This window comes from Pleurodeles waltl, chromosome 3_1 (assembly GCF_031143425.1).
Source record: "Pleurodeles waltl isolate 20211129_DDA chromosome 3_1, aPleWal1.hap1.20221129, whole genome shotgun sequence".
Lineage (NCBI taxonomy): Eukaryota > Metazoa > Chordata > Amphibia > Caudata > Salamandridae > Pleurodeles > Pleurodeles waltl.
The window spans coordinates 865,405,047-865,419,337 of record NC_090440.1 but is presented as its reverse complement, the minus strand read 5'-3'; positions in this window follow the sequence as shown (position 1 = coordinate 865,419,337).

Sequence of the window (14,291 nt, the reverse complement as noted above, 5' to 3'; positions counted from 1 at the left end):
AAATTGCGACTTGCAATTTGTGAGTCCGAGTGACTCGCAAATTGCAAGTCGCAATTTGCTATGCAGAAAGTTGTCTCAGACACCTTCTGCGACTCGCAATGGGGTCACAAAGACCCACCTTATTAATATTAATGAGATGGGTCGCAGTTTGCGACCCCATTGCAAGTCTGGGCACTCACAGGGATGGTGGCCTGCTGGAGACAGCAGACCACCATGTCCGTGACTGCTTTACAATAAAGCAGTAGTTTTTTTCCATCTGTAGCCCGTTTTCCTTAAAGGAAAACGAGCTGCACTTGGAAAAAAATACCGAAACCTTTCGTTTCCGTTTTTTTCAGAGCAGGCAGTGGTCCATGCTCTGAAAAATATTTTTGTGTTCATTCACAAAGGGGAAGGGGTCCCATGGGGACCCCTTCCCGTTTGCGAATGAGTTACCATCCACTTCAAGTGGATGGTAACTGCGAGTACATTTGCGACCGCTTTCGCGGTCGCAAATGAAATTGCATAGCATTGCGAGTCGCAAATAGGAAGGGAACACCCCTTCCTATTTGCGAGTCGGAAATGCATTTTGCGAGTCGGTTCCTACTTGCAAAATGAGTTTCTGCATCTCGTAGAGGCTTTTGCACCTCGCAAACGGCGTTTTTCGCCGTTTGCAAGTCGCAAAACCCTTGCTACATCTGGCCCTAAATGTGCTCTTGGGGTATCATTTTTTTCTCCCACCCAAATTACTCTTAATTACGCAAGCAGGACTAATTGTGTTATTATCTGTAATTTCGACTCATAAAGTAACGCTGAATTACAGAAATACTTCCTATTACTCCGGCGTAATTGAAATGTCGTCCGGGCCTACCAATTACAAGAGAGGCAGCTTAAGGCACTTGAAGAACAAAAACATGCTCTAGTGGAAGCAAAGTCTTGCAGCAGGGCAGAAAGGTTACAGTTTTCATCATTGTCCAAGGTGCCAATTATCAAGTCAAGTCGCTCATCCACATCTTCACAATCCTAGTCTCGAGCATCTCAAAAACGTAATTGGTTCTACCTATGCAATGGAGGAAGTACATTTTGTACATGTTGGTCCCTTGCGTTTGTCACGGACATTTAACATTGCTACGTTTCTGAAACCTGGATTTTGAAGGCAGTCTGGTTTGCCTACTCAACAGACTTTTTCCAGACATTGGGAGTCATCAGCACACTATCATATCACTAGGACACGAACAGATGCGATTTTATGGAGTGTATACATGGCATGTTTCAAATGGGGTTTATCTCGCTGGTGCCAGCACAGGAAAAGGGATAAATGAACATATTGCATTTTTTTTCTAGTGCTTAAAGTTTTATGGATATTACATCTAGCTTTCAATTTAAAAAAAAACTGGTTCTAGTAGCAGGCACTCCTTTTAAAGATGGAAACTGCAGAGGATCTCGACCCTCATTTTTCAAGAAGGGTTTCTTTCAGCATTGGATGTGATAGATCTACTCATATCCTAATTCAAGGATTGTCTTCCCTTAAAAGTCCCCGAACGTTTGGCCACAGTTCATTCCAGAGGGACCTCACAAAGAAGTTGACCTTCATCATCAGCAAAGAAACTCTGTTTCCTTACTTGAGTGATTGGCTGGTACATGTTCCATCTATACCCATAGTGGCAGAAGACATGTCTGTAAGACTTTGACCAGGTTCGGTTTTGAGAGGAATTGGGATAAATGTCAGTTGGTCCCCTGGCAAGTTCTAACATGCGTCGGGGAAAGGGTCAAGAGTGAGAAAAGAGCAAGAAAACTGCAGTGACCTGTGGACAAAACAAGCAGATTCACAACTGCTCTAAGAAGCAAAAGCATTTCAAAAGACCAGGGACACGTGGCATTGTGAGTGTGTTTCTGATCCACTGGGCCTGCCTGTTTCTCAAACGTTTGATTTCCTGCTCCATGTATGTGGGAAGCCTCAATCTCAGGAGGTTGAAACATAGATTCCAGTGCTAAGAAAGGTGAACGGGAAGCTTGAAGGATGGAGATTCTGAAGGGAACAGAGTATTCTTAAGAATTCACCTTCACGACCTGCATCACTGGCCAGTGCCTCACATGGTACAAAGTGTAGCTAATGAGGACACACCAAAGCAACCTTCGCACTCGGGGAAGCGGAGGGACATCACTTTTGCCACATACATTCTCAAATATCGGCTTTTGGGGGAGCTTGTTGTCAGGTTGATCCCCTTGCTCTAAAACAACTGGTAAGATTTAAAGTTGTTCAAGTAGAAAAAAGACAACCCTGTAACACACATATGTCAATGTCCCTTAAGGCAATTGTGACCCATCTATTCTCTATTAGTATTCTTGCACCATGAGGCTATTTATGGATCAACATTACACTGAACACTGAGCGAAGCCCACGGATACGATTCAAGATTGTTTACAACAAAATTAATATGTGGGTTCCAATTTTGATGTTGCTAGTACTCTTGGAACAGATGTATCTTTAATTTCTTGCTGAATTGCCAGAGGGCAGGAGCACTCTGAAGTCAATAGGATGATGCTCCAGAACCTGGCCGTGTGGCCGGAGAAGGCCTGCCTTCATGCATTTCTTTGTCTCCATTCTGGCTATGCCCTGGCTGTTGGTGTGGTGCTGCCCACCTGAGGCGTTGGTTTCTCAGACTGCTATGCATGGGTGTTATTTTGGATGGCTTTATAGATGACAGTTTGTCTTAAAGATGATACAGGCTCGAAGGGAGAAACAATATTGTTTCTTCACTGCGGGTGATGTTATCAAACCTCTTCACGTTCATGATGACATGTGCCAGAGCCTGCAAGATGCTTCGAGGGATGCCAGCGAGCTATTACGGCGGCCGTTCAGTAGAGAGCTACCTCTATTTACCGTGAAGGGACCAAGGCTTGCACCATCAGTTTGAAGTCAGTTTTCGGTAAGAGTCCGTTTTTTTTCAGGAGAAAGAGGTGGAGTCTTGGTTTTTTTGGTGATGTGTTCGATAAAACTGAGGTCTTTATTTTAGGTAAATCCAAAGGAATTTGGATTGGCGTTTAGTCAGATTTTGAACTGGCTTCCAGCTATCTACAAGATTTCATTACGATATAATTTTATCTGGTCTGCTCCTGTTTACCCGCCCCTAGTGGCCAAAGAGACTATAACAGACCTGCTTCACAGTCACAAGCAAAGACATCCTTACTCTCGAGTATTGTTACCCAGATATAGTAATAACGTTACCGCAAGTATTAACTCCGGGTTTAGGATTAAGATGTACGTTACAGCAGAATAAGTGCTTAATTTGTGCCGGTGGTTGCCGGTGCAGGGTACCCGTACTTATTTCTGGCTGCCGGCATGTAGCTTTCTGCACCAATCACTGCAAGCAAAAGACACATATGGGAAAGACGGAGCTAAGAAATACGGAAAAGCACCACAAAGGGAGAAAGCTACAAGAGTGAGTTGAAGGTGCAGGGAGTGGCTCTCAATTTATTAAAGAGGCCCGAGATGTCTTTAGGATTACGCTGCCTCAGCATTATACCTTCGAACAATGAATTGAAGCTGCCGCGTGTTTCAGAGTGCCAGGACATTTTAGTTAACAAATAAAGCACTGCAGGATACATTGCATGATTTAGGCTACTGTATGATTTAATTCACTCATGTGCGCATTAAATCAATAGTCAGTAGCCCCTGGTAACCTTTCACAGACGCCCTCTGTGGTAGTGCAGTACTGCAGCATTCCCTAACTTCTGCTTAAGTGGCTGACACATGCTGTATCGTAGATAAGATCAGCAGCCTTCCATTAAAGCAGCCGCCTAAATATCGGAGACAGGCTACACTCAAAACAGCCGAGCAGCTCAGGAAATAAAGATGAAAAATGCAGGGAATCCGCTACAGGGAGATTGAATGGTTACGTCTAAAATGTAGGCTCGTGTCCAAACATGGTGCACGTTGCACAAAGTCTGGAGCAAAGGTCCGTGATCGTTGCAAAATCTGGCACCATATTACACCCACTCCATAAAGCCAAGATCATATCACGCCAAGCGAACTATAAAAAAACACGCCACCAGGCCACTAAGCGCCACGTAGACCTAACTATGGGAGGAGACGTCGCCTAAAGGCCAGAGTGCTCCCATTGGAACTGAGTAACCCCGTTCGAGTCCGGCGTCCGCTGAACATCGTGTGATTCTGGGCAACTCACTTAATCTCCTCATGCCTCAAAATTGAGTTTGACCTTGTGTAATGTAATATATTTTCCATTGCACCATACTGGCCTTGCAAGCGTTATGTCTTGCCGTTCTGTGTCTACATATAGTCTAAAGGCCATCCAACGTTACTGTAAAATGACATCCCTGGCACGACACCAAAGAGAGTGAGTAAATAAATCTAGAAACATCAGCCACTATCCTGTGGCCTCGGTCTGTAGTGCTGTACATAACGGGGCTTACTTTTGTTCAGCATAATGATAGGTAAAATATGGGCCTTGGAATAATGAAAGGCCCAGTAGGTGGGAACCGTAGGATGACCAGATTTCGAAAAGCTAAAACCGGGAAGGGCCAGACATAAAAGAAGGAATAAGGCTCTAGTTTTACTTCTATGCCAAGACTGCCCCCCTCCCCCACCCCACCCACACACAGAGCTACATTTACATGAATACATGCCACTAGCTATGATTTGCTATGGCAAGACCTCCATTCTGAGCACCTCTGCCCTTGTCTCCTCTCTCCTGGGAGCATGCAGCCCAACTACTCATGTGCTTCCTGAAAGAAACAAGTAAAATGCTTAAATTTTTTCAGACTTCAGAAGCGCCCGTGACTTGCTTTGCAGGATGACTTCACCTTTGTCACAAAATCCGGGACATTGTTTAATTTTAAGAGAAGCGTCGGGACACCAGGACAGTCCTCTGAAAACCGAGATTGTCCGTGAAAATCCGGGACCGTCACCCTATGAGCAGGGGCGTAGGAGACAATAAATTTCTGGGGGGAACAGGGACAGCCTTGTGGACTTTCAATCAACCCTATACAAATCACTTGTTGTTTGCGAACTGCGGGCTCCGATAAATATACACAATCATATATATTAGAAGTGAAATAGGGAGAAAGGAAGGCAAGTTTTCACAGTCTGAAAGTATCTTTTATTGTTATTTACATTCACAAAGTAATTAGCTCAAATGTGAAAATAACATGTTGATTAACCTTGCATCTTCATGCACCAAGCAAATAAAGGCAGGAGGGTAAAAAGGAAGAACATACCCTTTGCGCCCCACACCCATCATGCCCCTCATCTCATGCCAATTGGAACCGCACTGGAGATATCAAAAGCAATTAGGTACAACAGCTGTAAACTGTGCTCTGAAACCACAGTTCTAATAACACTTCTACTCCTGTGTGTGATCTTGGGAAGCTCAGCTCCACATCAGTCATAACTAGAAGCATTTCAACTGAAGACGCTCTTGGAGTTACAGACTAAGGGGGTGATTCTGAACTTGGCGGGAGCCGCCCGCTAAGCGGGAACCGCCAGAATACCGCTGCGCGGTCAAAAGACCGCAGCGGTAAGTCTGAGTTTCCCGCTGGGCGGGCGGGCGACCGCCAGAAGGCCACCAGCCTGCCCAGCGGGAAACCCCCTTCCACGAGGATGCCGGCTCCGAATGGAGCCGGTGGAGTGGAAAGGGTGCGACGGGTGCAGTTGCACCCGTCGCGATTTTCAGTGTCTGCTATGCAGACACTGAAAATCTTAGTGGGGCCCTGTTAGGGGGCCCCTGCAGTGCCCATGCCATTGCCATGGGCACTGCAGGGGCCCCCAGGGGCCCCACGACACCCGTTACCTCCATCCTGTTCCTGGCGGGGAAAACCGCCAGGAACAGGATGGCGGTAAGGGGGTCGGAATCCCCATGCAGCGCCGCCGTGGAGGATTCCCTAGGGCAGCGGGAAACCGGCAAAACACCGCCGGTTTCCCGTTTCTGACCGCGGCTGTACCGCCGCGGTCAGAATGTCCATGGGAGCACCGCCAGCCTGTTGGCGGTGCTCCCGTCATTTTAGCCCTGGCGGTCGTCGACCGCCAGGGTTAGAATGACCCCCTAATTTCTTTAGAATCAGCTGTTTGTGATGCACCAAGTCACTGATTAAAAAGAAAAGACATCAGAAAATGACTACGATAGGGTTATTACAGTTGAGTTCTGACATTGCAATGCCTTCTGCCAGAGATAGCAGCCAAGGTGAAAGGCAGATCAGGTCACAGAGCATAATTAATGCAGCTGTTTAAAGCAAAAAAAATGAATGCTGCTTTTCTTTCTTCTGCTCTACTTTAACAGCTTGGAATGACAGAAGCTATGCACAAAGGTTTTAAGTGGTTTGTGGGAAAGTTGGTGGTGTGACCATGTATTATATGGGGTAAAATACTCCCTGCGTACATAAGGATATTGCAAGTCACCTTGAAGTTCACACCTTATAAACAAGCATCGGCAAAGCCAATAGGTCTCGCCTATGCAAGTTCTATTGCCTTTGCCAATGTGTTTTTGCTATGCTGTACACTAGTACGACTACTATTCAGCATGGCTCAAAGTTAATGGCATAAAGGAGAATGATATGTCATCGACTGGTGTGGCGTAGTGTCATGGAGTAAGTAGAGTGTCCTAGAATGGAGCAGTAAACTAACTTTAAAGGAACAGGGGTCCCTTGAATAAAATGCAACACCACTCCCATAAAAAATGATATTAAAGTAGTATGCAAATGGAATGTGTCATGCATTTATTCAATCAAAATATAAAAGAGAAATGTAGTGGGAAAACATCAACAGAGGAAATCGAGAAAGACTGGTATTCGGGCATTACACAAGTTATCTGTAAATGTCACCAATTACAAGAAAAATTTAAAAAGTAACCCATATAGTACAGTGGTTTGGAGGAGGCAGGCCTGGTTTGTAGTGGGTACCTATGGTACTTACACCTTATACCAGGTCCAGTTATCCCTTATTAGTGAAATGTAGACAGTGTATAGAAGCCAGGCTCTCCAGGGGTAGCTGTAGCTGAGCAGCCAAGGCTTATCTAGGAGACATGCAAAGCTCATGCAATACCACTGTAGTCACACAATACTCACACACATGAAAGAAAATACTTAGTGTTACAAAAATAAAGGTACTTTATTTTAGTGACACAAATGTCAAAAATACCATAGAGATTATACTCCCTTGGGAGATAAGTAATACACTAATTATATACACTAGTATGCAGCAATAGCAATAAAAACAGTTAGAAAACAGTGCAATTAGTGAAAATCACAATGGTTAGAAACACAAACCATATACTAACACCGTGGAATGTTAATGTCGGTTTCCCACCTAGGCAAGTGTGGTGTGTAGAGGGGCGCCGGGAGTATTAGAAAACACCAGAGGTAAGTAATAGAACCCAACTCAGAGCCCAAGAAAGCAGGAGTAAATCACAGTAACTTTCCTAGAACACACAAGAACACGAGAAAGAAGATAATGCAAGAACCAGAAGAGACTTCAAGACACAAAGGGTAGATTCCTGGACCTAAAGACCTGTGGAAGAATGGGACTAAGTCCAAGAAGCACAGAAGAGTCCAGGGAGGACAGGAGCCCCTGCAAACCCGAATCAAGGTGCAAAAGAAGAACCACTGGTGAAGAACAACAGCCAGCACTGCACCCAAGAAGATGGATGCGGGTTCCTGGTTGGTTCAGATGATATCCCACACAGGATGGATGACTGCAGTCTGGTTTGCCTCGCTGGATTCTGCCAACAAGCCTTGGCACACGCAAAGCTCACGGTTAGCGGAAAATGGCACTGCCCAGGACCAGGAGGGACCTGGTGGACTCTACCCAGAAGGGGGAGTCAGAGAGGGCTCTCAGCAACTCAGAGAGCCCACAGAAGACCAGGCAGTGCACACAGGAGTCCCCCAGCAGGGGGACAAAGGAGTTGCAAAAGGAGGCCCACACAGCACAAAATCAAAGGATCCCACGCCGCCAAAGAACCACTTAGGAAGCTGTGCATCATAGCAAAGAGTGCTGGGGGCCGGAGCTACATTGTGCACAAAGAATTTCGTAGAAAGATGCCAACAAGCCTTGGCAACTGAAAAACACGTGGTGCATAGGGGTACTGTCTTGCGTGGGAAGGCAAGCTCCTACCTCCACCAAAGTTGGACAATAGGACGTCAGGACCATCGGGACCACTTCAGTCCACCACCCGTGATGCAGAATCCATGCAACTCATCAGGAGAGGGGACCCACGCAGATGGTTGTCGTTGCAGAGAGGTGCCGGCTGAAGCAGGGGAGTGACTCCTACCCTCCAAGGGAGATTCCTTCATTCTTTTAGTGCAGGCTGAAGACCGGCTGTCCTCTGAGGATGCACGACCGGGAAACAGCTGCATTTGCTGGCCAGAGCTGAAGATACAATGTTGCAGAAGTAGTCTTTGCTTCTTTGTTGCAGTTTGTGGAGTTCCTGGAGGGTCCAGGTGCATTTCTTCGGTGAGAAGGTGAAGTAAAGGATGCAGAGGATTCCTGCTGGAGTCTTGCAATCCGAATCTGAAGAAAGGAGAGACCTTAACTAGCCCTGAAAGGGGGATTGGTCAGTTAAACAGGTAACCTATCAGGGGACGGCTCTGATGCCACCTGCTGGCACTGGCCACTCAGATGCTTCCAGAGTTCACTGCCAACTTGTAATCCAAGATGGCAAAATTCAGGGACCTTCTGGAGGAGCTCTGAGCACCACACTTGGGGTGGTGATGGACAGGGGAGTGGTCACTCCCCTTTCCTTTGTCCAGTTTCGTGCCAGAGCAGGGACTGGGGGTACCTGAACCAGTGTAGAATGGATTATGCAAGGAGGGGACCAAATGTGCCATTCAAAGCATTTCCAGTGGCCTGGGGAAGGAAGCTACCTCTCCCAAGCCTGTAACACCTATTTGCAAAGGAAGAGGTTGTAACACTTCTCTCCCAAAGGAAATCCTTTGTTCTACCTTCCTGGGCTTCAGCTTTTCAAGCAACAGGAGGGCAGAAACCTGTCTGAGAGGTGGCAGCAGCTGGGGCTACCTGGAAAACCTCAGAAGGCTGGAATGGCAATACTGGGGGTCCTCTAAGGAGCCCCCAGAGTGCATGAAATCATACAACCAATGCTTGCAAAAGCCTTGGGGTATGATTCCACATGTTTGATACCAAACATACCTATGTTCGGAGTTACCATTATGTAGTTGGACATAGGTAGTGACCTATTTCCAGTACACGTGTAAAATGGCATCCCCGCACTCACGAAGTCTGGAAAAATGGTCCTGGAGGTCGTGGGGGCACCTCTGCTAGTGCAGGGGTGCCCTCACACTCAGGTACTCTGCACCCTGCCCTCAGGGCTGGAGGGCCTGCTATAGGGGTGACTTATAAGTGACCCGGTGCAGTGTAAATGGCAGTGAAAGGGTGCATGCACCTTTTCACGCAGGCTGCAATTGCAGTCCTGCAGAAGCCTTTTGCATGGGCTCCCTATGGGTGGCAAAAGAAATGCTGCAGCCCATAGGGATCCCCTGGAACCCCAATGCCCTGGGTACCTATGTACCATATACTAGGGACTTATAAGGGGGCACCACTATGCCAATTGTGGGTGAAATACTGGGCTACCAGTATGCAACAACCATAATTTAAGGGAGAGAGCATAACTACTGGGGTCCTGATTAGCAGGATCCCAGTAGACACACTCAAACACACTGACTAACAGGCCAAAAGTGTGGGTAACCAAGCTAGAAAGAGGCTACTTTCCTACAAGGTTAGCATCCACAATAGTGATTTACAAGCTTTTATACACCGACTTTTACATGAATGATTCAAATAGTGAATCACAAAGTCATAAGCTCATAGTACCTATGCTTATGCCAACTTATGTACAATATCACAAATTCAAGTCAAGGTACTTTGGCCAACGATATTTCGATCCCCTAGACAACTATCAGGATCACCCTAAGCCTTCGTTAAGCTTGAGTTAAAAGAGTTACAGAGTGCTTGTAGCCAAAACGGCCAAGATAAATCTGACTCACGTCTCATATGAGTGAGAAGGCAATCAATGGAGATCTGAATCTCTAATCAAGCGCCAATGCCATAAAGTAGTAGTAGAGTGGAGTAGTGTCACAGTGTAATAGAGTGTCATAGAGTGGAAAGCTATAAAGAAGAGTGAACTGGAGTAGAGTGAAGTAAAGTAATGTGAAGTGGCATAGAGCAAGTTGGGTAGAGTGTTGTTGAGCATAGTACATTGTTGTATAGTGGAGTGGCATAGAGGGTTGTGCAGTGGCGTTGAGTATCATAGAGTGAAGTGGCATAAAGTGGCGTGGAGTGGTATAGAGTGGAGTAAAGTGGAATGAAGTGGCCTATAGGGAGTTGTGTGGGGAGTTACAGAGTGGAGAAAGTGTTATAATTTAATGGAATAGAGTTTCAGCGTCTAGTATCATGGAGTGTAATGTCAGAGTGAAGTGTCACAGAGTGGAGTTGGGTGGTCTAGAGTGAAGTGGCATAAAGTACAGTGGTGCAAAGTAGATTGGCGTAGAGTGTAGTGGTATAGAGTGCATTGGTTTTGAGTAAAGTGGTGTAGAGTGCATTGGTGAAGACTGCACTGGTTTAGCGTACAGTGCAGCAGTGTAGAGTGGTGAAGAGTAGAGGGGAGCAGAGTGGAGTGGCACATCATAGATTGCAGTGGTGTGGAGTGCAGTCGGGCAAAGTGCTGTGTCATAGAATAATGCAGTGCATGGTAGAGTGGTGTGGCACATCATAGATTGCAGTGGTTCAGAGTGCTGTGTCATAGAGTGATGCGGTGCATCGTAGAGTGTAGTGGTGCAAGGTAGAGTAGACTGGTGTAGAGTGTAGTGGTGGAGTGCAGTAATGCAGAGTAGAGTGGCATAGAGTGTAGTGGCATTTAGTACATTGGTGTAGAGTGCAGTAGAGTGGCATATAGTTGAGCGGTGCAGAGTAGAGAGGAATATAGTTCAGTGGCAGAGTGTTGTGTTGCAGATTAGAGTGTCATTAAGGGCAGTGGTGTAGAGTAGAGTGGCACAGAATGTATTGGCATAGAGTGCAGTGATGGAGAGTGATGCAGAGTAGAGGAGTGGCGTAGAGTACAGTGGTGCAGAGTAGAAAAGAGTTGCATAGAGTGCCGTGGCATAGAGTAGACTGCTGCAGAGTACAGTATAGTGTTGAAGAGTAGATTGTTGCAGAGAGGAGCATATTGATGTAGAGTGCAGTAGCATATAGCGGTGCAGAGCAGATTGGAATGGCACAGGGTACATTGGAGTGGTGCAGGGTAGATTGGACTGGCATAGCATTGAGTGGAGTTGCGTAGATTGCAGTGGCATAGAGGAGAGGATTTCAAAGTAGAATGAAGTGCCCTACAGTGGAGTGGTGTAGAGTAGATTAGAGTGCAGTGGTACAGAGTACAGTGGCATTGACTGCAGTGGTGCAGAGTAGAGTGGCATGGAGTTCAGTGGCAGAGAGCGCAATGTTGCAGATTAGAGGGTCGCAGAGTACAGTGGTGTATTGTAGAGTGGCATAGAGTGTAGTGGCATAGAGGTCTGTGGCGCAGGGTAGAGCTGCATTGAAATCAGTTCAATAGAGTGCTGTGGTGCAGAGTAGATTGGCATAGAGTGCAGTGGCATAGAGTGCATTGGTTTTGAGTAAAGTGGTGAAGAGTGCACTGGCAGAGTGCAGGGGTGTAGTGTACTATGGTTAGAGTAGAATAGCATAGATTACAGAGGCGTAGAGTGGTGTAGAGTGGAGTGGTACAGCATAGATTGCAGTGGCGTAGAGTAGCACAGAGTGGAGAAAAGTGGTGTAGGGTGCAGTGGTATAGGGTAGATTGTTTCAGAGTAGAGTGAAGAAAAGATAGAGAAAAGATAATATACTTCAATATGCTTTGTTATGTAACGATAACAACAACATAGATAATAACGCCAGGCATAACGGCCCAAAATGAAATATGGCTTCTCCCTGTTAGCCAAGCTGTAATCAAGCCCTTCATTACCTAGATAACAAAACATTAAACATAAATGTTAGAAAGATATACCCTTCTAATAGCTAAATTGTGTGAAAAAGTAAAATCTGGGCTCAATCTCGACTTCACTGTTTCACCAACTGATGTGATCTTAGGCAAATACAAATATTGTGTTTCACAGAGTCTCCTTTCTAGCCTGCAGGCATCAGTGTGAGTGGGACTGTTTTTCCTCTTTAGATCTTCCTCATTGTCTTGCAGCTCCCCTTGAAGGCATCCTACAGTGCTCCTCTTCAAGGCGGAAGCAGGTGATGCAGACAGTAATCATCAAAAACTCTTTTCTCCTCCTCGTGCCCTTTGTTCTTATGAGCACCCTTAATGCCCACAGTTGTGAACAGGACAAACAAAAGGGCAGAGGCGCAGGGGGCCACCGGACTCACCTTCATTCTGTTACCATCAGATTGGAGGATGGTTGGTACAGGGCTATTATAAGTAGCGCTTTTGTCCGCTAATGGCCCTCTGAATAATAGATGTGAGAGGGGAAATTATTGTGTCCCCTTGTCCCCCCCCACCTTCGTCCCCCGTGTCCCCCACCCTCCAAAATCTGAGGGGGATACATCCCCTGTGTCCCCCACACTTCCTACGCCCATGCCTATGAGTAGGTCCCTCCTGGCTTTAAACATATAATTAGGTATTTGCACGCAGATTTCTATATCCAATTTGCCCCAAATCCTTGGGATTTTGGTCCAGTTTCAGAGTCTGGAGTAGCTGTCTCAGGGCCAGCCACATTTCTTAACCGCACAATTACATTTTAACAATGTTTTCTTGTCTTAGGTTTTTCTTTGCTGGTGTGTAGTCTAGATAAAACTTAGATAGTAACTTCAATGTATTTATTTTTTAGATATTTCCATCTGTAATCATTCATGCTTATTTTATACGTTTTGTCTGTATTTGTACGTATTTCGTTTGTGTTTGTGAAAAACTAAGCTCCAATCCTGTACATTTCCACATTTATGAAACCAATGAAGGTACATTTAAAATTACGTGCTTGTGATAAGTGAAATGACCACAATAAGAAAGTAAATGGAGAGAGATTTATTGAGCATCAGCACACAACAGGAAAGTACTAGCAACCGCTCTCCTAACATCTTAGAACATAGAATGCAGTTAGAGCATTGCCAAAGTCTGACCAGTAATTAAAATAACACATTCTAAACACATAAAATTGACAAATGACTCAAATAGCTTACTTGCACATTACTACAGACTGCCTTCCTTTATAAAAAAAAAGATGAAAGATAATATTTTAAACGTGAATATCCAACCATTATTCATAGAATGGTTCAACACATAATAAACTTATCAAATCTTCAGAGAATCTTAACATTTCATGGAATTCTCAAATCCACATTTTTCCCTCTTTATGATAACAATTATGAAGATAGTGAAGACGAGTTTGGAGAAACTGTCATCACCAGGTAACGAAAGTTCTGAATGAATAATCACGTTTTCCAATACCATCAGCTGCAAAATAAGGAAATCCTCTAAATCAGTGGTTCCCAACCTTTTGATTTCTGTGGACCCCCATTTAATGATTACTGGAACCCGGGGACCCCCACTGAATAATTTTTGGAGTCCGGGGACCCCCCGTTAAGTCATTACTGAAAGCTGGGGACCTAATCTGTTAATAATGTCTACTTTTCTAAGCCGTCACGGACCCCCTGAAGAGGCTTCGCGGACCACAGGTTGGGAACCACTGCTCTAAATCAGACCAAACTTTTTGCCATTTGAGAATTTTGAATTCCTTTTTGTAACATGTAATGGAATCTTAATTTATACCCAATCTCCAACCTGTATCATATCAACTCTGGTATTTTTCAAAACTTTAGTTTAAGTTTTGACAGTCTTCATATTCTCACTTGATACAATTTTGTTAGCTTCTCTATAGAAATCCTTTGTACCTATTGTAACACCATGTCTAGTAAGCCAACTTGGATTTAAACCAGAAGACAGTTTGCTTCCTTTAAGCAAAACAAATGGGGACAATGAGATGTACACTGATTTGGCCACATCAATTCTGCAATATACTTTTTTGCATCACTCCTAGCTTTGTTAGCCAATTGAATCCCTTCCACAAGTGTTTTGTTAAACATTTCAACAAGGCCATCCATAATAGGTGAATAAAGACCTTAACGTGCATGTTTAAGAAACAAGCCAAATAATTTTGTAATTTCATCAAAGTAAATTGTACACCATTATCAGAAGTTATCAAATCACAAATATCCTCTCCCAAAAACACTCTTGAAGATTCTCAGGAACTTCATCAGTTTTAGGTTTAGAAATCCATTTAAATTCCACCTATTTGAA